Source organism: Lepisosteus platostomus, chromosome 5 (assembly GCF_059453375.1).
Source record: "Lepisosteus platostomus isolate fLepPlt1 chromosome 5, fLepPlt1.hap1, whole genome shotgun sequence".
NCBI lineage: Eukaryota > Metazoa > Chordata > Actinopteri > Semionotiformes > Lepisosteidae > Lepisosteus > Lepisosteus platostomus.
Genome location: NC_142615.1, coordinates 17535476 through 17561163, shown reverse-complemented (window position 1 = coordinate 17561163; position 25688 = coordinate 17535476). Strand labels below are relative to the sequence as shown.

The 25688-nt window shown below is 39.5% G+C and overlaps 3 non-coding genes across 3 annotated transcripts; 2 read left to right on the top strand and 1 right to left on the bottom strand.

Moving 5' to 3' along the window:
• Positions 1 to 267: 267 nt before the first annotated feature.
• On the top strand, positions 268 to 340 carry trnak-uuu (transfer RNA lysine (anticodon UUU)). The gene has a single exon. It is a non-coding gene; the product is annotated as a tRNA-Lys (tRNA).
• A 9417-nt stretch (positions 341 to 9757) lies between these two features.
• trnal-caa (transfer RNA leucine (anticodon CAA)) lies at positions 9758 to 9868 on the bottom strand. Its single transcript has 2 exons — positions 9831 to 9868; positions 9758 to 9803 (listed from the first exon to the last, which is right to left on the bottom strand). It is a non-coding gene; the product is annotated as a tRNA-Leu (tRNA).
• Positions 9869 to 25128: 15260 nt separating this feature from the next.
• Positions 25129 to 25222, top strand: trnai-uau (transfer RNA isoleucine (anticodon UAU)). The gene is made up of 2 exons: positions 25129 to 25166; positions 25187 to 25222. It is a non-coding gene; the product is annotated as a tRNA-Ile (tRNA).
• Positions 25223 to 25688: the final 466 nt, after the last annotated feature.

The window sequence follows — 25688 nt, the reverse complement described above, 5'->3', positions numbered from 1 at the left end:
ATTAAATGCGAAAAAATCTGAATGTGAAAAAAGGTCAAAATGCTATTGAAAAAATCAGTAATGTGAGGAAAGATGAATTGTGGGAGCCCCTTACCTCCCCATGTCATGCTGTATTTCTCACTCATTCTACTGGGAGTGGTGCCGTTGCTTCTGGATAAAGTCTGTCAGTAGATATTCCAGACGGGTCAGGTACTGTATGACTGCGCTTCGGCACAAGAAGAGACATGTGACTTGCGAGGATCACGACAGTATCATTCACCGTCCAGAGCCTGGATAGCTCAGTCGGTAGAGCATCAGACTTTTAATCTGAGGGTCCAGGGTTCAAGTCCCTGTTCGGGCGTTTGTGTTTTCCTTAAGTGTATAGTGAATTTAATTATAAATCGTATTTTATCTTCCACTCTTCTAGCTGTACTGTCGATATTTTAAAAGTTAATCACTTGTATTTTCTTTAGTGTTTCCTTTCACAAACCGAAAATGTTCAAGACTATTTTGTCACCACACTCCACGTAGAAAATCACAGGAAAAGAAAAGGAAACGCAGTGAGGAGCTCACACAGTGAGTACTCTTGAATACAACAAGAGGAAAGGCACACTGTGGAACATCACGTCCAAGTTTACAGTGATGGCTTCTATTTCCACTGATGAATGAGACAGATTCATGAGGAGATCCTCAGCACAATTAAGCGATCACATTGCTATTTCGGTCTGATGCAGAGGCTCCATGTGTGTCAGCAGTACTATAAATTTTAAGTCTTATACACTTTCAGGGACTGCATCTGTAGGGCTTCATCTAAGAAGACTGTTTTACTTTACCACACGGTTACATTCACCCACCCAATTTATTCTCAGAATACCCAATGGCTCAATAACCCTGTTTTCCCCTGGGAACCACCAGTGTACAGTCCCATTCCATTCACAAATATAACAAATATATTAAATTAATATATTCAATGAACAAATATATTCAATGAACTGTGTAACAGAGAGCTGGATTTGTTTTTAGGGATGGCTGAGTGGCTAAGGTGTTGGACTTAAGCTCAATAAGCAAATGTCTATGTGGGTTCAATCCCTGCTCCTGTAATTTGCTTTTGAAGTGACAGAACACTTTGAAGATTTACACTCTATTAAAATATGTATTTACTAAATTGCAGTTCGCATCACACCCTGGGATAACTGAACTCTCACTATCACATACTTAAGGCTTTACATGCATTAGCTGTGATACAGCTCCTAATAAAGACAGAATGAAACTGTATCAATAATAAATGACATGTTTTAAACAAACGTGTATTGATAAACTTCATTATTAATAAAAGTGGTGTGACGGGAAAGCAAATTAAATATTACAATGATATTCCAAGCAACTGATGTGTGCCGGAACCAAATGTCATCCACTGTGGGCTTTGTAAATTGTTTAAAAATTGTAAGTGAAGTTGAGATAATTAACAATTTGTTGAATCCTGCAGTTACAGATTAAAATGTGAGAAGAATTTCTCTGGGTTTATCTCTGTCCGAGTGCCTGATGTGAATATGCTGAACACAGTGTCTTTGATTTATGTACTCAAACAACCAAAGAATCCCATTCTTGTCATCCTATGGTTTGTCAAACGTGATTTTTTCAAAGTGGGTGCGATTCCGTTTAGTCTTTCGCTCTTGTACTAGAGCAGTAATGTTTCTAGACGTGCATGAGCATGGTATAGCAGGCTGACAGCAGGAACACGTGGCCCACAAGCAGTGACAGTATCAGAGGTGTCTGCAGTATGTTGGTTTGTGAGCAGCGATAAAATAAAATGCAGAGGAAGCAGGTGTGCCTGCATTAATACAGCTCCATCGAGCGGAAAAGTAACAGAAGAACCAACCTAAATCCAACAAAAAGTTTCTGCAGCTGAAATCACAGGCAAAACCACTGCAGGCTTGAACTCACAACCTCAGCATGACTTCACTATGTACTGTGACATAAGTACAATGCACTGACCAACTGTGCCACTGGAGCTGCACAATGGGCTTGTTACATGTCTTAGATGTATTTATTGGAAGGTTGCAGAAATCATAAATCACTGATTTCATTATCTGCATGTTTAATATCTAGGAGAGAGAACTCCTTCAGGTTCTACAGCTCATAAGTGCACTTTAAGAAGTCTTTGCTTTTGTGAGATGGATCTCCGAGGTGCATCTTTTTCTTATTACTAAAGATACCTCTACATTGTAAACTATTTGAAGACCTAGAAAAAGGAACATGGCATTAGTTGAAATAAGCACTGAATGGGTTAAAACCCACGCTCTTTGAATTGCTAAAGTGATGCCTTGTGGAGAATAAATCAACATACTTTATTCGCACAGGTCACTCGGCCACGGACAAGAACCATCAGCTACCACCAGTATTATTATCATTATTATTATTATTCAACCATTTGGGGAACAATACAGTTGAACAATCCCACTGTTCTTATGGCAAGAAAAATAACATGAGACCACTGTAAGAGGAAGAGTGTTGTAATTGTTTGAACAATTGATATCTATTTTTCCCTCTTATGGGCAACCCTGTGGTATTTCTTTTTCTCTTCGTTGTTGTGCACGGGCTAGTTCTACAGCGATATTTGCAGCAGAAATTTCTGCGCAGCTCCATATTAAATCTGTTCTCAACTGCAACGGACAGAAGACGACTCCAGTAGATAGCTGTGTAGTTGTGTAGGACCACACACGACAGTGATAGTGCGGCTCTTAATGGACTTGTACACAGACCACATGAGAGGCAAGCAAAATGCTTTTAAAATTCCACAGGCTCACCAAGTCAGAGGAACAGCAATGAACTGAAAAGATCTGTTACAGACATCTATGTTAACCTCTTTAGAGCTATAAATGCCATTTGTTTAATTTATCTCTGGATTAACACTCCCAAGTAACAGCACCTTACAGTATATTAATGTTAATTCAACTGGTGGACATTAGCTGGTGTTTTTTGTAACAATTTGCTTGCTCTGCTGTAAGGAATAATAATAACATCACTTTATTAACCCCTTACAATTTATTGCATTAGAAATGATCTTTTTGCATACCCCAGCTTGCTCTCCATGAGACACAGATAAGGAGAGAGACTGGGGTCAGACCACAGGATCTGCCATTGTATGGTGCCCTAGAGCAGTTGGGGTTAAGGGACTTGCTCAGGAGCCCAATTGAGTAAGATTCCTCTGCCAGCAGAGGGATTTGAACAACCAACCTTCCAGCCACAGGCACAGATCCTTAGCCACAGAGCCACTGCTCCGCCCCAAGTATGTAAAGTAAAGTAAAGAATATACAGTATATAAAGCACGCAAACTTAAATGTTCAAAGTTTTCAGGCTCTTTAGCATTTTCCTTCACATATGGAAAAAGTTCGATGTGTTCTTGTCACATTTCTACACGTAGATAACACAAGATAACACGTACACAAGAACGGATGTAACAGTACAGGACATACAGTGAGGAATTCGCGCAGCTTTCAGCTCAGTGCGAAGTCCAGAGGGAGGACTCGCTCCGTGAATGATCTCTCAGGAAATCTTGGTTGAGATTCAACAGGTGCTTTTTCAACAGCTACGACAAGTCGGAAGACTCATTGAAGTCCGAAAAGATCAGCCTCAGTGAAACTAACTAACTGTCCTACTGTTCTCTGCTAATGTAGAGGGTGAATGTAAGGTTTCTTTCTTGTAAAATATTTTCGAGCGTATTTTTGCAGCTGAAAATTAATCTTGTGCATTTGAATTAATTCCGATATTGTCACCTAATTCTATACATTGTTTCATCAGACTAGAACATTTAGAGGAGCTCAACTGCATTAATTAATTGCATAGTGATAGTATTTCTTGCCGTTTAAATACTTCAGTCAAAAATGTAGAGAAGGTGCTCCTATTTTCACCATTATAAGAACTGTGATGCACCAGTATTATTTACTCTCATAAAAGTATTGTAATTGTATTGTTCTGTTCCTTTACAGTCTTGAGTGACACAAATCTCTTTTACTGCACTACACTTCTCCAGAGGCCAGTTCAGCACACAAGGATCCTCAGTCAAACAACCTGCAATCACTTGATAAAAGCCACTTCTTATCCTTTCTCTAAGTGTTAGTGCTACTATTGTATGCAAAGGAGGCGACTTGACAATGAAATCTTAAAGTCTTCATGAAGAAAGAGTCTTCATGAAGGTGTGCATCGTGAAGCTCTCCACTGGCAATTGACCAGGCTTGTGAAGAAACCAATCTCATTCAACAATCATACAAATTGCACAGCTTAAGGCACATGAAGTGAAATCCGTGGGCTAATTGACACAAAACAATGTCCCCTTCAGATTATCCGCAAAGCTGTTTTGCTTGTTGACCACCTCTTCCTACATTACAGTGAGCACATACTGTATATTTCAGTATCTTTTATTTACCTTACTATTTTACTGTCCCTTTCCCCCATGTGGAGATGTATCCACAGCCAAAACCCCATAGTTCGCCCTACATTTGTGCCAGTTTTACAATCGGTGTAGGAGCCTGCCTTACAGAGGTCCAGTGGCACAGATGGTTAGTGTGTGGTATGCATGTAGCTGTACACAGTGGAGTTATAATGAGGTTTTGTGTTCAAGCCTTCCCTGGAGCATTAAGTCTTTTGAATGTTTTCCACCCATAAAAAGTTCATTCGCCGTAGTAGTTTCACTGTGACTTTGCAGGTAAAATATTCTTTTTGAGAATAATATTTCATATGCGATAAATAACTGAACTAGAAAATATTGGAAAGAAATTGCTTGTCACACTATTCGCAGCAGGCACTCAGACACAGAAATGTCCTGTCATTAAAGAAAATTCATGAAGAATAGGAGTGACATCATTGCAAAGGCGATATTTTCTGATGTCTGTTTTGGTTAATCATTTGCGTGGTAATTACTTCTGTCATTATTACTAATACTGATAAAAACAGAGGACACAGCTCTCTGGACATTGGGCAGGACTCTAGAAAGTGTTTTTATTTGCAAGTGGCTCTGGAACTCAACACCTGGTGATGGGTCACTTCTGTCAGACACACCAGTGGAACCCAAGCCCACCTACACACACACTGATAGATAAACACCTACACTCTCACACACATTTACACTCACAGACACATCACACATTTATACACACAATAAGACACTCACACACTCACATATGTACACTCACAGACTCACAGATACACAAATAGATACTATATATGCAAATAGACACCGCATACACTCTTGGGTACAGGTACACTATAACTAACACTAATGCAGATACTGCTAATATTACAACAGTAACACTATCACCAAAACTTACACTATCATTGTTACTAACACTGACAAAAACTACTACTAGACTAATAATACTTATAATAACAGTAATACTCTCATGAAAACTAACATGATGATAAAACTAAAACTATCAGTAATGCTATCATCATTAATACTCACATAGACACTACACACACTGACAGACATGCCCACACATACACTTACAAATATAAAACTACACACTAACAGACACCACACACTCATGGAAACAAACCATACACATTCTCAGTCATGCATTCACAGAAACAAAAAGACACTAAGCATACTCATAGACACACGCTCACAGACACCAAAGAAACATCAAAGATAGATTTTATAGGTGTAGAAACTAGTAAATAAAGCCAATGATTTGTTTTAGAAATTTATTCTTAAAATATACAATTATTCACACATGAAAAATATGTAGTTCAAATTTTACATTATATACAATATTGTAATAAGCAAATGGCTAATCATCATAAAAAAACACAAGTATTAAAGCTACAAATTCTGGTAACACGGCAATATATATATATTGTAATGACAAACAAACTAATTACATGAACTCAAAACCACATTTCGATTCAAATATAAGTTTTAAAAATTACAACTTCTATATTTCAACGAAAATATTATTAATATAGCACAAACGCTACTTTCTAATAAAGACAAAAAGAAACAGTTTTGTGTCTCATGGTGATCCTCCTCTCGATCCTAATGAAATGTTTAATATGATCCCTCGAGAAAAAAAGGTGTCAATATCTGCCTGGAATGATTGATGCCCCATCAAACATTTTGTAATATCTCCGGAAGTTCATACTGTAGAAACCTGATTTGTGGCTTAAATTCAAGGTAAACAAGACTAAGGAAACAAGTTAAAAACTTGATGTGGAACTGTGATCTAAATCACCTAAAACATTTCACTATATTCGGCAGTATGTGCCAGAGAGAAGTGCCTAATAGCTCAGGTGGTGGAGTGGAGGATTGTAGTAGGAACAGTTGCGAATTCTTATGTCACTAGTTCGTATCCGGCTTGAAGGAAGGTGCTTTTTGTATACTTTAACGAAAGAGTTAAAATAGCAAATCATTTTCACTCAGACGTTGATCCAAAGCTCAATAAACCACGAAGCAGAAGCTCTTGTTCCGAATTCAGCTACTGTCTGATTGTCTTGTTTTGGCCAAGATCTGATCTTTGAATTCAGGGACTACTCTGTCTGCTTTGTAATTCAAAAGTATATACAAATGTCTTGTTTTTTTTTGTAGATACAGTGGTGTGAAAAAGTTCCTGATTTCTTATTTTTTTGCATGTTTGTCACACTGAAATGTTTCAGATCATCAAACAAATTGAAATATTAGACAAAGATAACACAAGTAAACACAAAATGCAATTTTTAAATGAAGGTTTTTATTATTAAGGGAAAAAAAATCCAAACCTATATGGCCCTGTGTGAAAAAGTGTTTGCCCCCTAAATCTAATAACTGGTTGGGCCACCCCAACAGTTATTAGAATGCCACCCCAACAGAATGCTTGATTCAAAGGATAAGTACTTAATTGGCTTTATGATTTGGTATTGATTTTGTATCGTTATATTATTAAGTTTGTAGTTTTTGTGTTTTTAAACAAATGCTTACAAAGGTAACCCCGGCACACTTTCTGTTTATATACACACAATCTGTTTATACCAGCGGTGAATTGTACATTTTTATTTACAAGCTACTCTGCACTTTTGGGAGTATAACAGGTTCGATATAAAGTGGCAAAAATATAAAAGGGGAAAATACCCCAGATTGCGTGGAAAGGCCTCGTTGCGACTCTTGTTTTATTGTTAAATACAGCGTACTGTGCACGAAATGTTGCAGAAACACAATCTGATATTTTAATTATTATTTTAATAATTTTATAAGTATGAGGCCAAATATTCAGTTCTGATTTTTTTAAGTGATATATTCCCTTCCTCTCGTGGAAGTCACACGATGTGAGCAATTGTTTTTTTTTATTTATTTTTTTCACGTTGCGATCCAAAGAGCCTCAGACGCCCAGTCTGTCAGTATCCAAACAAGAATGGATTCTGCTGGGAGCCGGACTGAGCTTATTCTTGCTTCCTGTGCTGAAAACAGAATTAGCTCTTCCCCGAGCACCGTCTACAACTGCTGGATTGTGCTCTGCCTCCTACTAATCCAGCAATTAGTTTGATGAAAGACAGATCACTTGTGTGCTTTTAACCTTCTCGCAGCTACAGGCGAGACTGAAGCTGGCGATATGTAGGCACGCGCTGGTACACCTTCTCTAACTTTCACAATCGCGATAAACATTTTTTTTAAATAGACCTTTGAAAAACTAGATATAGATAAAACTAGATAAAAACATTATCTTTATCGGTTTTTACATTAATCGATTTTGAATCAAATTTGATTTTTGTACATTGCATTTTACATTGAAAAAAACGTGCATACCTAATCCACCAACGGACAGAGCAATATTTTACGTTGCCTTCCAGAGCTTCCAGCATGTGATGGATTTGTATGGGTGTCTGTATGATACCACTACAGCACTGGCACAGGTGCAAAATCCACTTTCACGTGACTTTTTCAGTGTCTTCTCCTCTCACAAATGGATCGAAACACAGGAGCCAATATTAGAGAAAACGACAGGTGTTTAAACAGAGGTTGTCCCAGTGTCTGCGACAACGCATTGTATACATGCAAATGGTTTATCATTTAAAACCCAACAACATTCTTTTTCTCCCTGGTGCTTATCAGCTACAGTACCACACATGCGAGCTGTTGTGTGAAAGAAAATTCATATGTGCATAGGAAGGCAGAATAAAATCCAGAACTGTACTGGTGATATCGATAAACAGGGTTAATGTTCACAATAAAACTTTATTGTATAAAACGTTATAATTCGTAAATATATATTTTTTTTAATTATGCAAAGTGTCTGTTAAACCATTCATGAAGGAGTTTTAGACAAAAAACACACAATTATATGAGAAAATATATTTATTAAGTTAAATGTGCATTTAACTTACTTTTTAACAATTTCAAGTTAAAGGTCGATGGAAATTGTTGCCCTGCTTTTTTGTCATAAATACACAAGCTTGTTATGTCTTATGTCAGAAATAAACTATATGAAATTCATTAAAGCAACAAAAAGTAAGCGCCACAAAGAAGACAAACATTTGCGTTTATAGTGCAATGTTATCTCGAGCCTTTAAAATTACTTAAAACACAATTTGTTTTTCTCTGTGGCTTTGTCATTTAGGTGTGTTGTTTTTTTTACACATTGTAAAAAAGTCGCTAAATCATACGAAACATAAAAACTCCAATTGTAAACTCCAATTCATATTCCTGAATCTTAAACCTATGGAGTATTTATACCTTGTCTTAGTATTTGTGAATATTACAGAGCTCCTTTTCAAACTCTGTTAGTATGGTTTAGTGCTTAGGTTTCCTGGTTTTTCACCCAGGCGGTCTAGGCTTGACTCTTGGTATAGGAGCGCATCTGTGTTGCCTTCTGGATTTCAAATGAGCAGCTCAGTGTAGAAAAGAGCCCCGTAGATCAGCATGTACATTTGCCTGGACAGTAGAGTTTTCAGAAAGCCACCTGGCTTTCTACGAACAAGTAATGAGACATAGAGAGAGGTTTAGGAAGTAATGTGGCCACGCGGTCTTAGGTGCCTGGATTAAAGCTCCAGTGTCTTTGGGGGCGTGGGTTTAAATCCTCCTGCTACCAGATGCTTCTGTGACCCATTTTCTTCTGAATTGGAAAGCAATCAGTGGAATTGTGTTTTGACAGTCTCTTGAGAACCTAAGCAAAGTTTTTAGAGATACTTTCAGCTTGACATCAAGGCAGGAAACAAAAGCTGTATTGCATCCTCTCAACCCAAATGCGCTTTGCCACCTTTAGCGTTATGCAGGGAACAAGCATAACGTCTGCTGATCACTTTCCAGTCAGTGCAAATCGTACTGTGTTTTAATATCGGTTGTGCTGGCGTACTGCTTCTGTCTGTGAAACTTTAATGTTGTGCTAAGAGTTAAGAGGAGTGCTTAATGTAAAGAGGAGTGTATGAAGGTCATAACAGAGGGAAGACACGTGTGTTCCTCACGGGAAGCTGTCACTCTGCATTCTGTAGGGCTACAGGTTGATTTCACATGCCACATTTAATTAAATACAGGAGAAACCGCAAGGAAAACCATATGTTTTAATAAATCTTCTGGATTTATATTTCGGTGTTTCACCTTTGAATGCATACCTTGGCCGTAAATCTTTACTCGATTACAGCCACGCCAAACAGTTCTTAAGGCAGAAATCAAAGCTTATTTGACTTTCTGCTAATAATGTGTAAGTGCTCATGAAGCATTTCCCTGCCCACCATGTGCCCACAAACCGTTCTCTCCGTTTTCCTCTTCCTGTCGTTGTCAGCGAGCACAACAAGACGGGAAAAATGACAGAGCTGTCAGGAATGGGATTTGAACCCACGCCTCTATTCAGAGAGCAGAACACCCAAGCAACAGAAAGACAGGAGTCCTTGAGTCTGCCACCTTAGACCACTCGGCCATCCTGATTAGTTTCATAGGTCAGTGTGTTTAAAGCACCAGTAGTTCACAAAACTAAGAAATGCTTTGCTGGAGAAGCGCCACGTTGCCTGTTGTTGCCTAAATTGATCCTGGAAATCAAATATTCGGATCGATTCAGAGTGTGCTTTACTATGTTTACTATGTTTACTATGTACTATGTTTAGGACTAGTTAGTGTGGTAGAATATGGAGATCATCTCCAGCTCTGAGCTCAACCGCAACAAAGAGTCGTGCTGAACAAAGTCAGAGCTCAGCTGATCGTGTGCTCAGTGCGGGGCTCAGGAGCATTGTTGTGGTGCACGAACTGCAGGGGCTCTGAATCAGAACATTTCAATTTATCTGTTCAATAAGTTAAAATGCAGGACATGTTAAAATAGGATTATTACTTTGTCTCTGTCCCGTTTGTATATAACTGAATGTCCCTTACATTTTTAAGGACACATACCTACTAATGTGATACTCATTGCAAATAGTCCCAAAACAAGCAGGTCTGGCAGCTGCGGGGTTGAAGGTGAACATGTATCATATTCTAATGGATACTATTTCCATTGATGAATGAGACAGATTCAAAAGGAGATCCTTCACACGATTAAACGAACACATTGCCTTTTCTGTCTGATGTAGAGGCTCCATTTGTGTCAGCAGTACTATAATTGTAAGTCTTATACACTTTCACGGGCTGCATCTGTAGCGCTTCATCTAAGAGGATTGTTAGAGCACAGTTACATTCACCCACCCAACTTATTCTTTGATCATCTAAGAGGATTTTTTTACTTTCGCACACGGTTACATTCGCCCACACAACATATAATCTCTGAATGTCCAATGGCTCAATAACCCCGTTTTCCCTTGGGAACCACCAGTGTACAGTCCCATCCCATTCAAAAATATAACAGATATACTCATTTGATATATTCAATTAACAAATATAAAAAGATATTATGAACAAGAGAACTCTTGATTATATAGATCCAGGTTTACACAATTAATTCATGCATACTCGAAGTGCCTGAAGTCTTGCTCTGCTGTTTTAGATATACCTCCAAAGCATTTAGTTGTGTTAACTACCAAATTATTTGAACTAATTTAACGTTATATTCAGGAAATTCAGAGAAAGTCTTCAGACTTGTCGTGGCTTTTGAAGAAGCCACCTGTTGAATCTCACCAGGGATTTCTTGAGAGATCATTCAGCGAGCGAGTCCTTTACTACTTTCAGAGAGTCCTTTATTGACCTTGCTGAAGCAGAGAAGCGACATAATCACAATTGTGACCAGTTTTTCTGCTGTTTCTGGTTAATAATGATTATTATTTTGTATTTTGATTAATATTTTTCGTAGCTTTCTTCCTCAGCTTTTAAGATATTTGGTGAGCAAGAACCACTGAGAACGAGTCTGAATCAATCAAGAACACATATGGTACTGCTGTCCTGTGTATTACTGCTTCATCCTAATTGAGCTTTTCAGTGTTGAAGAAGACGTTTCCAATTTCGATTGCTGGTTTCAGAGGATGTGCTACAGGATCACAGATTCAATTGAAAAGATTTGGAGATGCATTGGCTGGGATTCAAACCTGGCTCAATTTCATGAAGGCACCTATACTCAGCAACGAGAGGAAAGGAGAAGGGGCAAGAGGTAGTGGCTGAATGGTCTAATATGCTGGATTTTAGGCTCCACTCTCTCAGGGGCGTGTGTTTAAATCCCACTACTGCGCAATGTTTTAAGACCTTACTTCCTGAGATTTGTAATATGGTCAGTTAAAGCACTTTATGTGAGTATCTCTTATGTCAGCGCTACAATCCCTGGCATCTTCAGGTGTTTTATATTACTGTACTCACATCGCAATCTTCTGTTGAGTGAGAACTCTTTGCTCGTGTTCATAGAGAGCCAGGTTTACCTTTTGAATCTCACCCGGGATTTCTTGAGAGATCATTCAGCGAGCGAGTCCTCCCTCTGGACTCCGCACTGAGCTGAAAGCTGCATGAACTCCTCACTGTGTGTCCTGTACTGTTGCAAGTGCTCTCGTCTAGATGTGGAGCACAGCGACAAGAACACCTTGAACTTTTTTCATAAGTGAAGGAAAATTCAAAAGAGTATGGATTGTATAAAATATCCATTGGAAAATTCGAGAAAAAACTGAAGGACTAAACAACGACTTTTGATGACTACAAGAGATTCAAGAAACACAACCGTCCGCACACGGGCTTGGATCCTGAATGCTTAAGTTAAAAGACAAAGCGAAGGATGCGAACTGTAAACTCTCTTCATGTCTTACAGTTTATGAAATAAAACAATTTCTTACTTTCTTAATAATTTCTTATTATTACATACCCACACATACACTTACAAATATACAACTACACACTGACAGACACCACACACTTACAGACAAACACCATACAAACACTTTCACAGGCATGCATTCACAGAAACAAAGAGACACTACAAATACTCACAGACACACTTATAGACACCACACACTCAGAGACCGCACATGCTTACACACTAACAAACACCACACACTTCCAGACACACATGCACAGACACCACATACACAGGTATCTACAGATACATGATAACTAACATTAACACAAATAACTCCTCATATTACAACAATAACAATATCACTAAGACATACACTATCAATATCAATAACATTGACACAAACTACTTATAATAACAGTTAAGCTATCATTAAAACAAACACTACTACTACTGTTAATACTCAGTAACACTATAATTATAATTAATATTAACATGAATATGAACATTAAAACTAAAACTATCAGTATCGCTATCATCGCTATCATCATTAATACTCACATGAACACTAGCATGAAAACTACCAGTTGTACTCTCTAATATTAACATGAATACACTTGAATTAGTATTAGTTGCTACCCATGACGTCACAACGCTCTTTGTGACGAAGGCGAGACACCTAGACGCGCACAGTGACGTGGCGCCTGTCGCCGTGGTTACCATACTTATGATTTATAAACACTGGACAAAATGCATTTAAACTGTTATTTACATACATTTATCAACTTGGAATATCATTTTCTAAGCTCTAGGATACAGTTACCTAAATAATAATATGAATAATCATTGTTTAATTTCAGATTGAACATTATTAACATTAAACGCACTATGGTAATTGATCTTTATTGACTGTTTTCTAGATATTTAAAACAGGGTCAAGAACGGGAAAAGAATCAGTACTAACCAATCGGTGAAGTTAATCGTTTATTCTACGGTTCTTCAGTTGAATTAATTGGTTGTCGATAGATAAGTGATCAATAACTCTCCTCTGTGCGCTCAGTGCGCCTCCCGCGGTTTCGCGCTCTGATCCCGGCGCTCTGGCTGGTGTCTGTGACGTCACAGCGCTCTTTCTGACAGAGCAGAGCGCGTCTCCGCTGGAGGAGACTCCTGTCCGGAGCCCGGGGTGGCTTTTCTTACAGACATAACATCTCTAAATGAAAACACACCAGGCTGTGGAGAGAAGCGAATCATAACAGTTGGAGAAGGAGGAGAGCAACAAAACAAAGAATGAAATTCATTAAACAGGGAAAAAAATAGTTTACTTCGCAGATTAATGCGTTACAAAGCGTTCCCGTGTGGAGCAGCAGAGAACGAGCACGAGTCCCTGAAATGAGCGCTTTTAAGGGTTTTACACGAATCTTCAGAGTATAAGAGCCAGGAAGATCAGACTCCTGATCCTGGAGGTTAAAATGGGTATACTGGTTTTATTTCCACCCAGCTCTCTTCTATAGGTGGTCTGATGATTTAAATTAACTGTATAACTGTTACAAGCCTTAATCTAATTGTAAATTTATAAGACTGTCTGTGAGACACTTCTGAGAGCAGCTGAATCCCAGGGCTGGTGTGGAATCACACACAGACAGGTCTTCTGCGTGATCAAAGTTCCACTGCTTAGAGCTACAGACTGGTCAACTGGTCACTATTGGAGACACAACCATCGGACCATTGGCTACTAATAATCAATATACTGATCAGAGTGTCACTACTGGTGTTTATTACATAAATACTAAGATAATTCCACACTCACTTGTGTTATAAAATATTTATAAAACATGTTTGGAGGCTGACATACAGTAAAGACAGTAATACTGAAGGGATGGAGGTCCTGGAAAGGGTTAATAGAAACGTCTTGCTTCTGACCTGGAACAGAGCCCACAGATGCCAGATCAGTGAGCCCTGAACCAGGAGAATATTGATTTTTTATTCTGCCTCTGAGAATTTTTCTTCTTTGCCATGTGGTGTTACATCCCCTTCAAATACTCTACACAGACTGCCAGAGAGAAGAGGAGAGAGATGGACAGATAAGAGCACACACAGCGAGAGAGACATACGTCTTGATTTACTTTGAAGCAAGTGTTCATTTCCTTTCTGGAACAAGCTATTTCTGAACTTCAAGAAATTCATGCAACTTCTGAAAGATAAAATACAAATCTTGCTTATCCATTTTCTCCACTTAAAAGTGGAGAAAAACAACGGCAGTGCATCTCCGTCGGCTTGATTTAGCTTAATACAAGTATTCACTTCCTTTTCTGGAAATCACAGCCTGCGAAAGATGAAATAAAGTTCTTGATTAATCTTCGTCAGTGCAGAATAAATACTGCCGGCTGGCAGGAAAATGCCGGTATTTTATTTTCTTTAACTACAAACGTATGAATGGTGAAAATGTGTCCCTGTGCATCTATTAAACAGAGAGCTGGTGGTTCAAGCACACGCAGGGACGCGCTTCAGATTGTTACGATGTAACATAATCTTCGCTAAAAATTTATGGGATTTCTTCGCAAACCCTCTTGAACTTCGCAGGAAATGTGTGTTTTACTCGTGTGGAACTACAACAAGTAAAGACTTAAGTACCTAAGTCAATGTCCAAGAAAACCATCTTCACGTGTGGAATTTTATCTTCAACTGGCTGTCGGGATAATTCATCTATACACCCGTTGTATCCTTAGCAAAAATATTTTAAAATTAGAACACAGATTAGTTGGAGAACTTGACAATCCTTGACAATAATTATTAAATGAGCATTATAGAAATGTGCGTTGATATTTTTAATATGTACCTTAATTGTAATATATATAAACACAATTGCTTTGATATGGATGTTCATTTGAAGGATTTGAGGAAACTATCAAGGATCGCAGAACAAGCAAAGATACATTTGGGCATCTGCTATTGGTAAAGATGAAAGAGTACCATAAGTGTGAAGCTTGCATACACACGAGAGAAAAAAACAGTTCTAATGCACTTCATTAAATTGATGGTGTGCTTATCAATCGTGCATACAAAATACATAGCAGAGGATGGTTTTGATCCATCGACCTCTGGGTTATGGGCCCAGCACGCTTCCGCTGCGCCACTCTGCTGACAGCTGTCATAGTGTGATTCAACACAACTGCTCTATCTTTGCTTTCTAAAAGTGCGCCCGAGATGAAAAGTTTCAACGGCAAACGCAGACGTCACTTTGAGCACTTGGTCTTTTATAGTACAAATATCACACGCTGCACTACATGGGCGTGTCTTCAAGATCGTTGAGAACCAAACCTTCTGCTTTCCGAGGCAACCGATTCTTTCTTTGTTAATTCCCAAATCTTCAATGAGAATCAGTGAAACGAAAACCAAACACATGTACACACTCGCGTCCTAGCCTGAAAGAAAAATGATGGAAGCATTTGAGGAATAAGAAGAGTAGTCTGAACAGCTCCAGTCTATCAACTGCTCTACAAAGTGATTGCTACTTCCACACCCAGTTTATAACACTGAAAATGATTCAGGAAGCACAGCAAAGTTCTAAAAGCAGTGGTTGAAAAGCGTCTAGATACATAAAATGACAATTTGTCAAACGTAAAATCTTCAGCTTTAAAATATTGTCATCCATATATTTTCGTTTTTCTCTTTTTTACATAACACGCTTTCGAGAAATAGACTGTCTTGTAGTGAAGGCTGCATTAGAAAATGTGTATCTAAATTAACATCGGGTTTATGACTTCTGCGTTTTTCAGCTTTCTTAGCGCTTGGGTCTCGATTCAGATATTGCAATAAAAGCAACAGGGGAGTAAGTTTTCCTTTTCGAAGTATAAAAACTTCAGCGTTTACTTTTTGAAGACCGCAAATTGTCGAAACACTATTGCTTCATAAGCTAATAAGTAAGGTTTCTGAGCACGCATTGTATTACTAATGCTGTTATTAATAAAAAAAAGCTTAAATTCACATAATGGAATTTGGACGGCTCAAAGTAGTCTATTCCTTGTACAACTTTACTTGCCCGCTGAGTAGAGTTTAAAGCAACGGCAGCAGAAGTAGCAGTAATCGCAACAACGTGGTTAGAGTGTCACAGTACACTCTATGAAATTATTGCGGCTTCAGATCGTTTTGTTCTGTTGAAGCTGCTACAGGCTCCGAATTGCTGACATTGGCTGTGATCTTTTTTCAGGTTTCGTGAAATTCTTTACATATTTGAAATATTTAATTCGGGTTCGCCTAATACACGGTGCAAACCGTACCTGCAGCAGAATGCTGTGGCACATGAAGCCGTTTTGTTTATCGGTTGTAAGGATTTAGGAGCGTACTACAAATCGAGCAAGCGAAAAGAAAATTAAACAGGAGTCACTTTTTGGATTGCTAATTCATTGTGCTCTGCTCGTCTAGGTTCAAATCCCATCCTTGTCATGGTTAAGACCTGAGATGTGTGTGTTTTTTCTAAACGGTGTTTGCATTTGTTTCCTCTTTTACTCCTGTAAACTCAGGATTTTTTTTCCTTGGTGGCAACAATACGCTTCTGCAATACAGTAAATGGTAGACTCTGCTTTCAAATTAGCTGCACCAGGCATTCGGATACAGAAAAACACAGGGATTTAAAATTCAGGAATATGAATGGCCAATTGCTTACAGCTAGGGATTTTACGTTTTCTTATTTAGCGATTTGTGTATCAATCTTTTAACAATTCATTAAAATGCTAACAATATGTAAAATCAAAACAACAGCACCGTTAAATGCTGGGGAGACAGGTAGTTGTTTTTTTCAATCAGATGCCAATCTCTAATGCTGTGTGTGAGAGCTTACGTACCTTTCCTTTTATCACATTTTCTGACAACTATTCCAAAGGGGCACCCTGTCAGCTCCTAATACTTTTTAAAAGTCTGCCTGCATGTTTGATTATTGTCATTTTATTAAGAAAAAGTTCAATATTGATCATAACTAAAGAAAATTAGGATCACGAATAAAAAAAGGGCTGAAGATGCGAGTCGCTCTTGAATCAGAGCTGGGCGACACGGGCTTCTGTTCTGATATGATTGTACGAGAAGCAGGAGGAATCTCTTCTCTCCTATGGAGCATGAGCTGAATCAGGAGTGAGATATTTCGTATGCTCGTGCATATGTTAACGCATGACCTACATCGTAAAACTAAATTAAAAACTAACATTAAGTTGTCAAAGACATTCATTTACATACAAACAAGAGACAGACATAGTAATGATTCTACATTAACTTGTCGTACATAGTAATGTATCGCAGAATTCCGACTAAGTAACTCAGAATTGCGACTTAGTAACTCACAACTCCGACTTTATATCTCACATTTCCAACTTCGAAATAGCCCATATTTCATTGTCTGTCCTTTGTAATTGTAACGGATTCGGGTTCTAGCTAGCAAGACCTGGGTTTGAGCCAATACAGTGAGGCACGAAGTACCGGGGTAAAGTTAGCTTGAAGTTCGAAAACGATTTTGGCACGCCTGTAGCGCTTTCACGAAATCTCTTAGAGTTACAAAAACACTTGCTTTGTGTATAAAATACATTGTGGATGATTTCTCAGCCTTTACTTTTTCGGTTTTATGAATTTTTTGACCAAGCACGAATATTCTTTTGTCCATATCTCCGCAATGGAAGCACAGAACGCCTTCAAACCAAAATCATTTTAAAGACCACGACTTCTGGATATTTCCACAGCCTTTACATCAAACTATCAGTGAGCTTATTATCTTTTTTTAAACCTCCGGTTTTTCATCGATGCGTAATTACGCACGAACTGGAACCCGGGGGACCGCTGTGTGCACACGTTCACAACGCGAGAAATAATGTTCAATACGGCTTCATGCGAAAAACCCGTATATGACCATAGGAAGCAGAACAGCGCAGTCTCCCATTACCCAGACTGTAAGCACGGGAATAAAGCTTTGTTTGATTTCTGAAACCCTTCCTTTACGCCCTGTTTTCATTCAGGTAAGGGTCAACTATATTGAAAATACTACTGACAGCAGGAAGATTAAAATATTCTTTACTCAGCAGCTTATTAAAAACAGCTCCCATGATGTTCAAACCGATTTTTTACACAGAACACTGGCACAGCTTTGCATTCTGAATCTCTTTTTCTCATGCTTTTATTTAATGTGGCACAATGCACTGGGATAGGGGTATTCTGTTCACAAACCAATAGCATTTAAACCACAGCACCCACAATGCTGCAAGTGTTTTGCACACTAAGCAGGTCCTCTGACTTTTCCCATCTTTGTTTTGGGTTGTGGAACCTTTCTTTATATTTTTTAGGATTTTCTGAAGATAACACTACAGGTAATACACTGGGATAGGTGGGTCTTCTTCATGGCTCAATAGCATTTCAAATACAGCACCCACACTGCTGTACCCAAGTGTTTTACACACCATACAGGCCCCCGGACCTCGTACAACCTTGCTGTGGCTGTGGTCCCTTTCTTTATTTTGTAATGATTTTCTGAAGATAACACTACAGGTAATATAGTGCCATAGGCGGGTCGACTTCATGGCTCAATAGCATTTCAAATACAACAGCCACACTGCTGAAACCAAGTGTTTTACACACCAGACAGCCCCCAGAACCTTATACAACCTTGCTGTGGTTGTGGCCCCTTTCTTTATTTTTTTATGAGTTTTTCAATATGGCACCATTAGACAGGCGGTACATGGGGATAGTACATCGTGCTCTTCACGAGTCAATAGCTCTTCAAGCACAACAGCCACAGTGCTGCAACCAGGTGTTTTACACACCAGACAGCTCCCCTAACCTTATACAACCTCGCTTTGAGTTGTTTAACATTTCTTTCAAATCACTTGGGTTCATCAATCATTTGATCATTTTTCAGCGTGGAATAAACCTATTACTTGTTCCTTGGAGATTACCATCTGCTGATAAGATATGATCGCTATATTGACCATATACAATTTCTTGCATAAGGAATTCATATTTTGCATACACCGATCCCCCCAGAGTCCCAAGTGATTCTGGTTTTGGAAAGCTAAAGGACAATGAGCTTCACGATACCAGGGGGACAGTGGGTGGTCAAGTCTCCCCTAAACAATGGATCTTGTCAAATTATGATGTCAGTGCATTTAATAATGTTGTTGAACTCTCTTTAGCCCAAATACAGAGGAGCCCAGACCCAGAATGTTACACATACTGACAGAGAGTGATCTCATTATGTGTGTTTGGATTTTAACAACTATTTTTATTGTTTGCTAGAACCAAAACAATCTATGTTAGACATTTTCATCTTCAGCCAAAAATACAAACCTGTGTACGTAGTGTGGTGCAGGTTCTTGTCCCATCCTGCCCTTGGTCCAGGTTGGAGGGTTGCACCGATTCTGAGTCTTGTTAGCTGGTATGGATGGGTTTGGGGGTGTTGATACCAGAGTGGTCCAGGAGGGGGATTCAGGTGTCTCGGGGGCATTCTTGCTTTTCTATGAGTTCAGGTTGATTCTGTTGGTTCTGTCATGTATCTCCCTCACGCAGGCAAGCGCTCCCGCATTCCCTCGAGCTCTCCCCATACCAAACGTGCACATGTCAATCAGTCCTCTACTTAAACCCTCATCTGTCCCCCGGTCATTGCTCACGATTGAGATTCTCTCCCGGAGCTTACCTACTAACTACGCCTTTGCCTTACTATGACTTCTCCCCTGGACCTGGACCCCGCTTTTCCGACTACCGCTTTAGCTACTCGATTTTGTACCTTCGCCTGTTTTACACTTTCTCGGATCCTGACCCCAGCCTGTCTCTTCGTTTACGCCTCTGCCTACCGACGCAACTTCTACGCCTTCCCGGACTCCGACCCCTGCCAGTCCCTCGACTATGCCTTCGCCTGTCGATTCTGTGCCTATGCCTGTACTACGCCTTCCTGGACTCAGGCCCCTGCCTGTTTACTCCGACTACGCCTGCGTCTCGCGCCAACCCTACCAAGGGCACCGCATTGGATCCCTATCCTCAGCAGTCAGCCCCTGCGTGACAGGTTCTGAGTGTCTTGGTTACATCCGTTTGTGTGTATAGATAAAAATAACTATTGAAGAGCACCCCCACACCCCCCATCCGTCTCGGTGGAAGTTGCCATGTTCAAAAAATCCTAAAAAGATAATTAAAGTTGCACACAACAAAGCATGACTGTGAAAGGTCAGGAGGCCTGCCTAGTGAGCACAACACTTGATTACAGTCAAAAAAAACATTAAAAAATAAAGAAATGTTCCACAACTCAAAGCGAGGTTGTATAAGGTTAGGGGAAATATCTGGTGTAAAACACCTGGTTGCAGCACTGTGGCTGTTGTGCTTGAAGAGCTATTGACTCATGAATAGCACCCCCCAATCCCCATGTACCGCCTGTCTAATGGTGCCATATTGAAAAACTAAAATTCTTATTAAAAAAATAAATAAAGGGGCCACAACCATAGAAAGGTTGTATAAGGTTAGGGTACCTGTGTGGTGTGTAAAACACTTGGTTTCAGCAGTGTGGTTGTTGTATTTGAAATGCTATTGAGCCATGAAGTCGACCCACCTATGGCACTATATTACCTGTAGTGTTATCTTCAGAAAATCATTACAAAATAAAGAAAGGGGCCACAGCCACAGCAAGGTTGTACGAGGTTTGGGGGCCTGTCTGGTGTGTAAAACACTTGGTTTCAGCAGTGTGGGTGCTGTATTTGAAATGCTATTGAGCCATGAAGTCGACCCACCTATGGCACTATATTACCTGTAGTGTTATCTTCAGAAAATCATTACAAAATAGAGAAAGGGGCCACAGCCACAGCAAGGTTGTATGAGGTTTGGGGGGCTGTCTGGTGTGTAAAACACTTGGTTTCAGCAGTGTGGGTGCTGTATTTGAAATGCTATTGAGTCATGAAGATGACCCACCTATCCCAGTGTATTACCTGTAGTGTTATCTTCAAAAAATCATAAAAAATTAAAGGAAGGGGCCACAGCCACAGCAAGGTTGTACGAGGTTCGGGGGCCTGTCTGGTGTGTAAAACACTTGGTTTCAGCAGTGTGGGTGCTGTATTTGAAATGCTATTTAGCCATGAAGATGACCCACCTATGGCACTATATTACCTGTAGTGTTATCTTCAGAAAATCATTACAAAATAAAGAAAGGGGCCACAGCCACAGCAAGGTTATATAAACTTAGGGGGCCTGTCTGGTGTGTAAAACACTTGGTTTCAGCAGTGTGGGTGCTGTATTTGAAATGCTATTGAGCCATGAAGAAGACCCACCTACCCCAGTGTGTTACCTGTAGTGTTATCTTCAGAAAATCATAAAAAAAGAAAGGTTCCATAACCCAAAACAAAGCTGGGAATAGTCAGATGACCTGCTTAGTGTGCAAAACACTTACCTGCAGCATTGTGGGTGCTGTGGTTTAAATGCTATTGGTTTGTGAACAGAATACCCCTATCCCAGTGCATTGTGCCACATTAAATAAAAGCAAGAGAAAAAGAGATTCAGAACGCAAAGCTGTGTCAGTGTTCTGTGTAAAAAGTCGGTATGAACATCATGGGAGCTGTTTTTAATAAGCTGCTGAGTAAAGAATATTTTAATCTTCCTGCTGTCAGTAGTATTGTGAATATAGTTGACCCTTACCTGAATGAAAACAGGACGTAAAGGAAGGGTTTCAGAAATCAAACAAAGCTTTATTCCCGTGCTTACAGTCTGGGTAATTGGAGACCGCGCTGTTCTGCTTCCTATGGTCATATACGGGTTTTTCGCATGAAGCCTTATTGAACAGTATTTCTCGCGTTGTGAACGTGTGCACACAGCGGTCCCCCGGGTTCCAGTTCGTGTGTAATTACGCATCGATGAAAAACCGGAGGTTTAAAAAAAGATAATTAGCTCACTGATAGTTTGATGTAAAGGGTGTGGAAATATCCACAAGTCGTGGTCTTTAAAATGCATTTGGTTTGACGGCGTTCTGTGCTTCCATCGCGAAGATATGGACAAAAGAATATTTGTGCTTGGTCAAAAAAATGTCATAAAACCGAAAAAGTAAAGGCTGAGAAATCATCCACAATGTATTTTATACACAAAGCAAGTGCTTTTGTAACTCTAAGAGATTTCGTGAAACCGCTACAGGCGTGCCAAAATCGTTTTCGAACTTCAAGCTAACTTTACCCCGGTCGAAAACCCCACAATACAGTACAGGACACGCAGTGATGAGCTCACGCAACGAATAGTCTTGAACATGCCAAGCGTAAAGGCACACTGCACATCTGCGAAACATCACATCCTAGTTTAGTTACAGTGAGATTATAGACTGGAAGCTAGGAAGTCTCAGATCACTTTTCTATTAAATGTTCAAGCAAACCCAAATACCTTTGAAAGAGACATTTCAGAATCCCAGTCAAATCCAGTATGATTGCTGGATCCCTCGAATTCGACAATATCACAGATCTGCAGTCCACGTTGTGCAAGACACACCGCCCAGAGCATTTCTAAGACAGGAAATACATTTTCGTTACGAAAAGAGATATACTGTACGTAGAGTGAAATGGTCTGGTACGAGTCCTAAGTTTGAATAGTTCAAAATAGACGAAAAAGGGTAATTACAGACTCTTTCGAAATGTAAGAACATTAAAGCTGTGCGGACCTTATCTTGATTTACCTAGTTTAATCGTTTTCAGAAAGTGTAATTGTATTATTTTATGTACCCTTGACGATTCTACTGATGTTATAAGTGCTCTTGTTTATATTGAATCTATTTTGTTGTTCAAATAAAAAGTAAAAAAAAAAACATTCCGGATGCGTCTGCTGTAGAAATAAAATGACATCAAAGGCGTTGTACTTAGAGTTCTGAAGCCTGTTCCACAGAAGAACTAGCTGAGATGAAAAGTTCGATATTCTACTGACAGGGCTATTCCCATCAACTCAGTTTCTTTCTGAAACAACGTTTTCCAAGAAAAACTTACACTTTGCAAAATTTGAAATAAAATACTTGCTTAAAAGTGCAGATTATTTTTTTCCCAAAAACTGTAAAAGGAGAAAACCGACCCGTTGGAGTCTCTGTCGTACCATTGCTCAGTGCGGTCAGGTCGGGACTAAAACGATAGTAAGGTACTGGTTCAAGCACATCTAGGCATGCCTTTCTCACTGTTCCATCGTGAATATCATCTAGAGAAAAAGTGGCATGTAATGTTTAATACATTATTGGCCTTATTAATAATTTGAGGGAATATAAATGCTTTGCATGTATCGAATTACAGCACGTAACAACTGAGTACCTGAGTCGATATCACCGGGCAAGTTCCAATAACGACCAACATCAGACACTTCAAGAAAAATAAGATTCCATATCTTGGAATGTGGGGCGGGAGAATTCGTTTATACTCCTGTTGCATCTTGAGCTAAACTTAAAAAAAAAATATGACGCAGATTTGCTCAAGATACTTGTAATCGCCTTAAAGAGAGTTTTCATGAAAACGTACATCGGCTAGCTCTCCACTGTTAATTGACAGAACTTTTGAAAAACTGTTCTTATATAAGCAACATACAAATTACACATCTTAATGAACATGAAGGGAAATCTATGGAAGCCCGTTTCCGTCAGGGAGTAAAAAAAAAACGCGCTATGGTATCTCATTGTATGTCCTTTTTTACTTAAAAAGGGTCTTCTTTAGCTCAGCTGGCAAGACCTGGGTTCGAGCCAATGCAGTGAGGCACGAACTAGGGTGGGAGCTGCGAGGGCACAAGCCCTAGAACCCGAATCCATTACAATAACAAAAGGACAGACATTGAAATATGGGCTATTTCGAAGTCGCAAATGTGAGATATAAAGTCGGAATTCTGAGTTACTAAATCGCAATTCTGAGTTGCTAAGTCGGAATTCTGAGATACCATAGCCGTTTTTTTTTTACTTACTGGCGGAAACGGGCTTCCATAGAAATCCGGGTTGTGAATAACAACTGTCACTACACACGATTGAGATCTTGAGGCTGGCACCTAAGACCACTCAGCCATCCTGACAAGCAGTGGAGGATGCCCGTTGCTTTGTTAAAGGATTAACTACTTTTCTTTTCTTATTATTACAGAGATTTCTACATTGCAAGACAATTGACGATTTAGATAAAGGTATATCGTGGTAGGCAAACCAGGCAGGGAGAGGGTTTGAACCCGCGCTCTTCGGTTTAGGAGACCGATGCCTTACCACTTGGCCACCGCGCACACAGTTTATTTTTTTTTCCCATCAAGGCTAATACATTTTGAAAAAAAAAATCTGTGCACAAATTGCAATGGCAGGAGAAGTAAAACAAATATGATTATGATGTACAGTAATTGTTCACTTAGTGAAATACTCACTTTTTTGGACCACTGAATATAGTTCTTCTGTGGAGCTGGCTTCAGACTCTGCTTATAGCGCCCGTCAAATAAAATAGATATTTAATTTTTACAGGAAGACGCATTCCGAAATGTATCTCTGCAGTTTTAGAAAACGCACAAACCGTATTCTAATTGCAGACTGCAGATCTGTGCAGCAATCGTACTACATTTCACTGTGATTCTGAAATACGTCTAGCAAACATATTCAGGTTTCCTTGAACTTTTAATAAAAAACGACTTCGCTTTCAATCTCTGATGTCACTGTAAACATCGGACGTGATGTTCCGCAGATGTGCAGTGTGTGCCTTCTTGTCTTATTCAAGTTTACTGGATTTTTGAAACGAAAATACAAACTGGACAGTTTCAGACACATGAAGACTCATAAATGTCACTACAAATGACAAATTTGTAGTGTAAATCCGCCGGGCTGATTTACGTGTCTGACCATCTCTCTCCTCCCTCTTTTGCAGTGAGCACTATTTTTCATTTTCTTCCCTTGTAGTTTCCTCGCTCTTTTGCTGTCCCTTTCTCCCACGGAGAGACGGAAAACGTGCCGAAATCGTTTTCACCCTGTGTTTGTGCAACGTCAGTGTGTGAAGGGTAAGCAGTCTCCGCGGCTCCAGTGGCGCAATCGGTCAGCGCGCGGTACTTATACAGCAGTGCACAGCGGAGTCATGCCGAGGTTGTGAGTTCGAGCCTCACCTGGAGCAGCGTGTCCTGTCTTTAGCTACTGAAAGCAACTGTCCACTTTAGATACTGCTACTTATAGGTCGTCCTTAACACTTTATCTAACGGGATTGTAGCCTGTTAGGTATTAGCTGGAAATCCGGTCTAAATTAACATCAAAGGAACAGGTAAAGGTTTATTCCATGTCACACCCGAAGAAGGTTCCATGTTGTCTTTCCTTCTCCTTTCAGCATGGAATAAACCTATACTTTTTCCTTTGCAGCTGACGCAGGTCACTACTTAAATTCCCATCAGCTGTGGACCCCCAGCTGATCTCTACACAGATAGATGAGAGATATCTTCTTAGACGAGAGGTCTACTGGGACTAAGGGAGCACGATGGGGTACCCAAGATTTGAAAAAGCTCTCGCATTAGATTCTGTGTTTATGTTGTTTCCCAGATTTGTTTTTAATGTTCTTTTTGTTTTGAAGTTGTTCCTTTAAGTATTTT